Genomic DNA, 9,501 nt, shown 5'->3' on the forward strand with positions numbered 1-9,501 from the left:
AACAAAATGTTTATAAAAAGACCAGTGCTAGTGATGACTTGCTTATGAGTTCTTAAGGTAAGTTTTTAGCAAATAAGCCATCTGGTTTGTTGCATTAACATGTAAATTATGTCTCATTGTGTTCATCAAACATGGGTATTGCAAACAGATACACAAAACAGTTTTTAAGTATGAACCCAGAAACAGTCTTCCAAGGCAGCGAACATGCTAAAACACGTTAAAACATGCTAAAACATGCTAAAAACACCCAGCATGCTAACAAGTCAATTTCATTACTCATATATTTTTATTTGCAGGTTCTTCTTTTCAATAAAAAACAGCACATGATTGTGCAAAGAAACTCAGTAATAAAATGTGCTCATCAGCAAAACCATGTATTTTTCTTAGTAGAATCCAGTTGTTATTATTAGGGTCCTCAAATGGCAAGTATCTAGCCAATGTGTATTAGCTATGTCTTTGATGTGGGAAGCTTATCATTAAGTATCAGTGAAATTTCACTGTGTTTCCTACTAGTTCAGTCAACTCACTTGCCTGTAAAATGTCTTCTGTTACCCACGTTCTCTCCAGTTCAGTGAGCAGCTGGCTATTGATGCAGGAGCACATGTAATGAAATGTATCTGCTGCTTTAATATTTCCCTCTATCAATAGAACAGAACATAGGTGAGTCCTTGGGGTCAGGATCTACTTTAAAGTGTTCTGGGACTGCCATCACTTGTGGGAATCCAATAACTGGTCCTGGAAGAGGCTATGCTAGGCTTTCGGTGGAAAATTATAGTTACAGATTAATATAAAACACCAACACTATGCATAAATTTGGGGAGGGAGGGGGGCTTGAAGCTTGGGGTGTTACACAGGTAGCGTGAAAAACATATCTATCCTCACAGAAATGTGGCTACTAAACTTAAAAAGCTTTTAACGTTTTAAGAAGTTTTTCCATAACCCATACAACACGCCATTGTATTTGGAAATTGTTTTAAAGCTAACTATTTCTTCTCAACAAGGATTGTGTGCACTTTATCAAAATTAATTGGTTGGAAGATGCAATAAAAAGTAGAAAAACTCAATCTGACTGTACAGCCATGAAAAAAGTGTCATTCCTGCACATGGCCCTCCCTCAGACACAGCATCTGCAAGTAGTGCTTGTGCCTGTTGCAACACACTGTATTTTAGGTTGGTTGGAAAAGGATTTTCAAGACACCCTCTGGACTCCAACTGAACCATACCTTCTATCACCAGGCATATTTTATCAATTAATTTTTTTCTCCCAAACTGACATTCAGATGAAAATAGATTTACTATTCACTCTGATGTATACTTCTGAATATCTATGTGGTAATAAAAATGGCTCTACTTTAGGCTGAAGTGTAATAGAATTTCTTGTAGTTATTTGTTATTCCCTATGGATCTACATATATTTTATGCCTGTATTTGCACTGAAACTACACTATGTACTTTCCAATTAAACACCACAGACCAAATGGGAATATGCATCATAAAAATACTGTGAGATATTTAGCTTTTTGAAGTATACACTCCAGTCTTCCTGGAAATTATACACAAGTACAAATAGGGCACAACTTAAGTGTTTCAGTAAAAATCTTTGTTTTCACAGCCTCATTTTTGATCCTGCAATGCAGTCAAAATGTAGACTGTGTAACATCTGATTATAGTCATCATTTCCCTAGCAACAGACTGATATCCTCACTCAATACATTATACAGTATATTTCAGAGAACAGGGCATGCCAGAAGGGAAGAAGATGGATGACTCAACAGGTCTTTTTCATCTGTAATTCTCTCATCCGTGGAAAGAATTAAGGACTCTCTGGACACAAGCACAACATCCTCATTTGTTTGGAAGTGCAAACAGCAACAGTCTATAATAATATTAATAACAATGATTCTGCAGAAACTGCTACTATTATGGCATTATTATGGAGCTCCCCCCACAAAAATAAAAAAAGGCAAGCACCCCAGAAAGTAACCAAAAAATGGCACACAGACACCTCCTGGTGGCACTGGGGTGTATTTTTAAATAGAAGGATTCAAAATTAAACCAACCTATAGAAACAAAGCTCCAAACAGCCACGATGGATCTAGGGTGATTTTGGGGTTGAGAAAAATCTTTGAAAATCATGAGAGCAGAGTATTGTAAATATATCTTTTGCATGATTGAATTATGGCCTTGCCTTTTGTACTTAATCTCTTAACACACATTATTTTTCAGAACTTCCCCAGGCACTGCACCCATACCCGATAAATAAGACTTCCATAACTACTGGAAATAAGCCAAGGGCTTTAAAGTAGGCCTTGCAACTGGTTTCAGTAGATGAACTGAAATCAGAAAAACATTATTTGCTGGTCTTCATCCAAACTCTGATAGCTCTGAGGACAACCAAAAGAATTTCAGCCTCTGTTCACCAGTCTGGCAGCACAGACAAAATACTGTACATTCCTGGTGACATTTACTATCAGGAAATTACCAATCTTGAGTATATCAAATAGGCTATAAACTTAAATAGTCATCATAGCAAAACCATCTGAAATTTATGGAAAGTTTGTGCTTACTGGAATTCCCCCCCCACCCCCAAAAAAAAAAAAACCAACCTCAGAACAGAACACAAAATAAAGGACCCAAACAAGCAAATAAAAAACCCTCAGAAATGTCATCAAGTCAAATTCATAAGGAGGAAAATTCCAAAGTATTACAGAGTTTTTATGATAAACTTCTCTTTCCTTGTGCTATTCCCATGATCCGGGCCAAACTAGGTTTTAAAAAGACAAATAATGAAGGAATTTTGTGGCTTTCTTATAGTTACCATAAGTAACCCAAGATGTTTCAATGAGAAGGGGAAAACAGAAGAGAGCTCTGGTGAGTAAACCTGTTTTCTACCTTCTTTCCTTATGTCTGAAAGGTGACTTAGTGCTGCAGCGGGTTCAATTTTATATCAACAATTTTTTTCTCTTTTCACTATCTGAAATATGTTCCTTCTCCACCAAGTCTTGTGACCAATCATTTAGGATTATGAAACAGTTCTGCATAAGACAAAGCCACAGAGAAATTTCATTCCCTTTAAAGTAGCCTATCTATGCTTTCAAAAATACAGAGTCCACAGAACACTGTAATGCGAATTATGACAGGGATGGTAAGTTGTTTTGCAATGGTACTTCCAAACAGAATCATAGAATTATTTGAGCTAGAAGGAACCTTAAAAATCATCTACCCCCCCTGCCATGGGCATGGACACCTTCCACTAGACCAGGTTTCTCAGAGCCCCATCCCCAATACTCCCAAGGAGGGAGCATCCACAACTACTTTGGGCAACCAGTTCCAGCGCCTTGCCACCCTCATACTAATGAATTTCTTCAATATGTAGCAAAAGTGTTGTGCTTGTATCACTCTAAAACCAGAAATTGCTCTTTCACTATTGCAAACACAATTATACTGCATGCACAGCTTTCTCCCAAGGAAATGAAGGCAACTTGAATGTACTTAGCCACCTACCTGTGAATCATAGCAGTTGTAAATTCTGTTGCTTTTGTTTGGGAACACCTTCTTCCCTAAAACTTCCTGTTTTTTCAGAGCTGAAAATGATAGATCTGTGATGTAAGCTATTTACTTTATAGCTATTTACATAGCTATATATGTATTATGTGTGTTTGTGTAAGTATTCAAGGACTGGAAAATTAGACAGACATTCCATACCCTCGGGCACATGGTGTGTGCTTAGGCTGGTGCAATGTAGGACCAGGAGCTGGATTTTATGGTCCTTCAGAGTGCCTTCCAACTCAGCTTTTTCAGGGATTCTCTGACTCTTTGTCAAATAAAAACAAGTTCACATATGAAATATTACAGAAAATAATAACATTATAAAATAAATAGCTTTACTAAATAGCAATGCTTCTACCAAATTTTAGCCATAAAATATCTGACGTTAATGTAAATGTCAGCACCTTGTACTGTGCTGTCCTGAAGAGAGTGCTCTCAAAAGACGAAGTACCTTATTTATTCTGCCATGGTAGTTTAGCAAGCCCTAGCCCTAATTACTGTAGTTCAGCAAAACTTGCATGAAGATCTATCAACATAATATTTTTATTGCTTTTTGACCTGCAGGAGACCTGCTTTCATGTCAGCAACATGCAAGACCAGTCAATATCTTCCCAAGACCTCACAGCCTCTTTATAGTCCCTCCTTACTTTCTTCCATTAGATATTTAGGGGCTGCTCTCTGAAACATTATTCTGTTTCTCTAAAATACTTCAGTGACTGCTATTCATGTGTTAAGAGGTCAGAAAATATTTAGAGATTACTACTTTCATATGCTCTATTAAAACTGATTTTTTTTTCTCTTTCTCTGCTTTTCTCTGTTTTTAATTTTTTAGGACTTCTAAAACTATTCAGTAAATATTCCAGCTCCCTGAGTATTTTCACAGTAACAGTGAATGTAAAGAACTGAGCAGTTTATTTCAAGCTAGAAAAAAAGCAAGTAACTGCTTTGGATTTTATGGCACAGTACATATACAGTAATTACTAGACAGGGCTCAGCACTTTCTGCAAAAATAACACTTTTAAAAATGTGGATCTGATTTATACAGGTTATAGAGAAATCTCATAAAAACCACATTCACTAAAGATAACAAATTTGGAGAAGTATATAACTTCATATGGAGATACACTCTAACTACCAGAAGCAGATTCAGCTGATAAATTTTTCGTGTTCAAGTTTTAATCACAAGGAGAATTAATTGGGTATTTGTTGCCCTGAAGTTTCACCAAACAAATGGCCCCAGTTTGAACCCAGAAATTCCTATCCCTCATCTAACCAATTGTACTGGTTTGGGCTGAGAGAGAATCAAGGGAGAGAGAGAAGCTTCTCCAGGGGTTGATTGAGAGTCAAGAGAGAGAGAGAAGCTTCTCCAGGGGATGATTAAGGAGCACAGTCTAGTTTGGGTTCTTTGAACTGCACCCTATAAAAAGTGTTTAGTGGGACTTCCTGTTTAGTTACATGGACAATTCTGTTCAGTGGGAAAATATTTCAGCAGAAGTATTTCTTTGTACCTATGCAATGAAGAATCAGGACTCACAAACTTATCTTTTCCCCTTCACTTTCTATTAGTTTTTTCCTTTCTCATGAGATGAGATAGCAAAGGCTCATATCACAACTGGAACAGGTATTTCAAACATATGTACCAGTTTCACTATAGTCATTATGTTTTACGAACCACATTACCTGGGTGAATGGGGTTTTGCAGATTTAGACACAAGATGATTCACAGCAAGGTTGCAGTTCATAAACACAATGATCAACTGCTCAACATATGATGATCTACCAACCTGAAAAAACCCAACTTGAACTGGTATTCAAAGCAGTACTTCAAAAGACACTTATTAGACCAGCGGTGCAAGGTTCTACAGAAAGGACATCAATAACCCCAGCAACAGGCATCTGGAGTTTGTTCACTTTAGCAACTATGTGCATTGCACATAGAATACGTGACTGAGCTGACAATTAAGTGTCTCCAGTGGTAACAGCTACAAGTCTCCACTTTTCACATAGTCTCAGAATGGGTCAGGTTGGAAGGGACCACAGTGGATCATCTGGTCCAGCTTCCCTGCTCAAGCAGGGTCATCCTACAGCACCTTCAGTGCTATTTGATGTGAAATCTTGAAAACGTCTTCCTTTATGAAAAAGCTGTGAATTGAGTTGTACCAGTTCTTTTAGTTTAAAGGGACAGAACGATACTGTATTTCATACTGTCTTATTTCTTTGCACTCACCTGTAGAAGGAGGTTGAAGATATATGTCAACTTGGAAGGTATTTCCATCTATACTGTGTTCTTTTCTATTTGAACAATTTAGTGCTGCTAAGTGAATGTAGCAGAACTAGCAAACAAATTAAACCAGTGGTGATATCTGAAACTGAATATATTTAATAGAATTCAATACAATTACGTATAATCTAAAACTTTTTTACCTATATATGTTTCATCAATATTAATAAATGGATTTCCTTTTTTACTATTTCTGTACCATATACTGATATTTCTCTTTCCACTTTCTGCAGACATTGCTTGTTTAAGCCTGAGACATTTACTTTTAATGCTTTAAAAATTAGCCCATTTGGCTTGGCTAAGTCAAATATTAAAGTCAAATATAAAATATAAGAACATTTTTACATAGGCAATATGCAGTTTCAGAGAAGCATATGCACTCTGTAGGTAATAACTTCGAGGTGATTCTGCTCTTCTGCCTACAGCACAGGGAACACTTAGGAAGGGTTTCAGAACGATACTGATGAGGCTTTTTTCATAATGTGGGGGCATACTGACTAAGAAAATCAATCTGTTCCACCACTCAGCCAGGAGCAATAGGGTTTTTTTGCCCACTTAACATGTGAATGAGTTCAGAATAGTGAAAGGTGCCCCATCTTAATACTTGTTTCTTGAACCATGCTGTGCATCAATAAAATATCTGTATTTATCTTTAGACCTATATATCTTTACTTATATCTATATCTCCCTCTAATCATATGGATTAGCTTTAGCCATATAGAGATATACTAGCCAGATATATACAGATATAAGCATATAGATATATAGGGATATTATAGGTATATATTACATATCTCTGTAATCTATAAACTGAGTACAATTCCCCAAGAAGACAAATTGCTCAACTCACCAACCATAATCACATGGCAATTCAGTTATTATTTTTTCAGTTTCATCAACAGGAAAAGCAGAACATTTTTTTTCTTGAGCATTGTAATACCCAACAAGTCCAGGTAGGGTGAGATTATTTTTTTCTTTGTTCAAAGGTCTTTGTTAGTTTTTATATTCCAGTAAAGATAATACACTAAGCTTTTTGAAGACATATTACTGGACAAGGAAGCAATTTTATCTTAAAAGCTTTCAGGGTGCAGTTTGACAGCTTGGGCTTTAAAATTTGTGATTTCTATGAACCAGTCTGCCAGGCTGCATCACAAGGAAGTACAAATGTGCTGTACATGAAGTGAAGGTGCCGCACATAACCTTGAAGTTTCACACATAGGAAAGGTTAGCCCTCTCTTTCAATTTCCATCCTGTAGCCATAAGCCAATATGCTCACTTGTCCTTGCCAGAGAGCTGAAATAAACGTTGGAGGGAAGTGTTCTGCACCAGGACCACTTTTGACTAAGCTCATTTAGTGGCTCTGAATATGACAGCCACTGAGTACAAGACTCAGAACTGCTCCCGTAACCCTTTGTTCTTCCAGAAAGTCAAGTTCCTACTTTTTTGGACAGCTATACATCACTTTTACCAATGATCTTTTAAAGTCAAAACTCAAAACCTTAAGTAAGAGTCCTAAACATAGCTCAAGGTCCAGATGCCGTGTCCCTTTGTGGCTGAAGGTGAGATGTCTTCCTCTTTCCTGCTGAAAGTCACAGGATCCTTGGGGCATTTTGCTCTTTAAAGAAAGTGCCTCAAGCATACATGAAAAAAAAAGGCCAGATGATCATGATGATATACTGTGTCTCAATATAACAGTCATTCTTCCTAGCACACCACTTTACTAAGGGATGTAGCAATAGTGCCTGTTTCCACAACAGTTTGAAAAATAAATCTTTGATCCATGGCATCAAAGCTTTAGCATAATTCCCATGCTTTCTCTGAGGCTTTGAATCTCCACCATCTACCTTCTAGACAAGAAAGTATTCTGGTGCTGAGATTCTCAAGACTTCCTTTAAAAGCATTTCCCCACTGTGTAAAAAGAAATTTAAATCCTTACTTACCTTCTCCTGGGTGAATGCCATAACCACTAGATTACCTCACAATGGGTCCAAAACTACACCGATTATTTTCTTTAAGGAAAAAGACTAGGATTGATAATCTCATCTTCAAAGGGAGCTACTCAAAGGAATTTGCATACTTAATAAGAGCAGTCAAGCCAAAGAAGAGAAAGGCATCCCAAGCTCAAAAGGAGACATTTACATCCTTGACAAGCAGGTCTCAGACATCACCTTGTGCTATTCTTTACAGGCTTATGTACAGGCACATGACTTCTGCAGATCCCATTTCTATGCCCATAACCCAGGGTCAGTCTAGGCATCCTCAAAGGACAAGGAATTGCAAGTGTTGCATCCTCCCCATGAGCACAGTCCAAGATTTATTAACTGTTCTCATGGGAGAGATCACAAGCCACAACTTATCTGAAGTTTAGATATAACCAACATTTTCTGTCCAAGAATATACAAGAATAATAAAACATCCTTTAACTATAACAATTCAACTATTGGCATCCAAGAGCAGATTTTCTTCCGGCATAAATATTCTAGGTTAATTCTGGGAGAGGTTACTGACAAACAGCTGCTTTTGAAGCTGTCAGTTACTCACTGCTTCTCTATCCTAGGGTTTTTAACTTCATAACATAACCTGCCTTTTTCATGTATGATGTTGACAGTTCATAAAAAATCCCAAAACATCCTTTACCAAGAGAAATATGCAACTGGAAGGATGAAATCTGGGAACAGAAGAAAAAAAAATCTACAAAATCCTTGGAGTTAGTCCTTTTCTGACCTGGCAGTTGCTTTTATAGTATTCCAAACAAATATTTTGACAAGTTTAAAAAAAGAAAGACCTATTCTTCACTAAGAAAATACATTTAAGACTAATAGGAAAAATATAACTTATACAGCTGTGTTTAACAGAAATATTTATCTGATGTGCATATAAATAGGTATATATGTGACAGAAAAATATAGCATAAAATTATAAGTATGTCTGGAGAAATTGATGAAGTGAGATACTGAAATTAAGTGATCAGCTGAAAAAAGAAATTTACAAGTGGGCAATTTCCCTCGACTCCATCTGTCTTAAATCCATTGTTCCTGAGTAGATGTGAGACTGCTGAGGCAAATTCAGCTCCTGTCATGTAAATTTAGGGTAATGGTGTTGACGTGAATATTACATTTATTTATTGGCTTTTAGGGCAGGAATCAACTGTACCCTGTAATTTCTGCATCAAACCCATGCTGTAAAACAGATTCATATTTTATCAGGATCTAAATCTGTGCATAGATGCATTTATTCTTAGGGCATTTGCTGAAAATTGCTACCACAGGTCCACCAGTGGAGGGGAGGGGGAGGTGTCCAGTGATGTACTGGGGTTCCTTTTAATGCAAAATGTGTGCATCTTAGAAAATTATCCTTAACAGAATCCAGTGAAGATATTTCAGAGCTCACTTCTTTCTTTGAACATATGACTACAAATACTGTTACTGTTTACAGCTGTACGGCAGTATCTGAGAATAGCATATTGTTCTGAAAGTTCAGCAGAGCAAACAATATATTTGAAACACAAACAAAATCCCCATTCTTCAAACAAAATCTTGATTATTTTCATTCCCCTCATATTTATTTGACATTCAGCTTTGAGGCTTTAAGGAGTCATGAGAGGGAATTACTATTATTATTATTGTCGCTATTGTTTTATTATATAATACTGAGTTCATTTTTCTTTTATC

Source organism: Motacilla alba, chromosome 2 (assembly GCF_015832195.1).
Source record: "Motacilla alba alba isolate MOTALB_02 chromosome 2, Motacilla_alba_V1.0_pri, whole genome shotgun sequence".
In the NCBI taxonomy this organism is placed as follows: domain Eukaryota; kingdom Metazoa; phylum Chordata; class Aves; order Passeriformes; family Motacillidae; genus Motacilla; species Motacilla alba.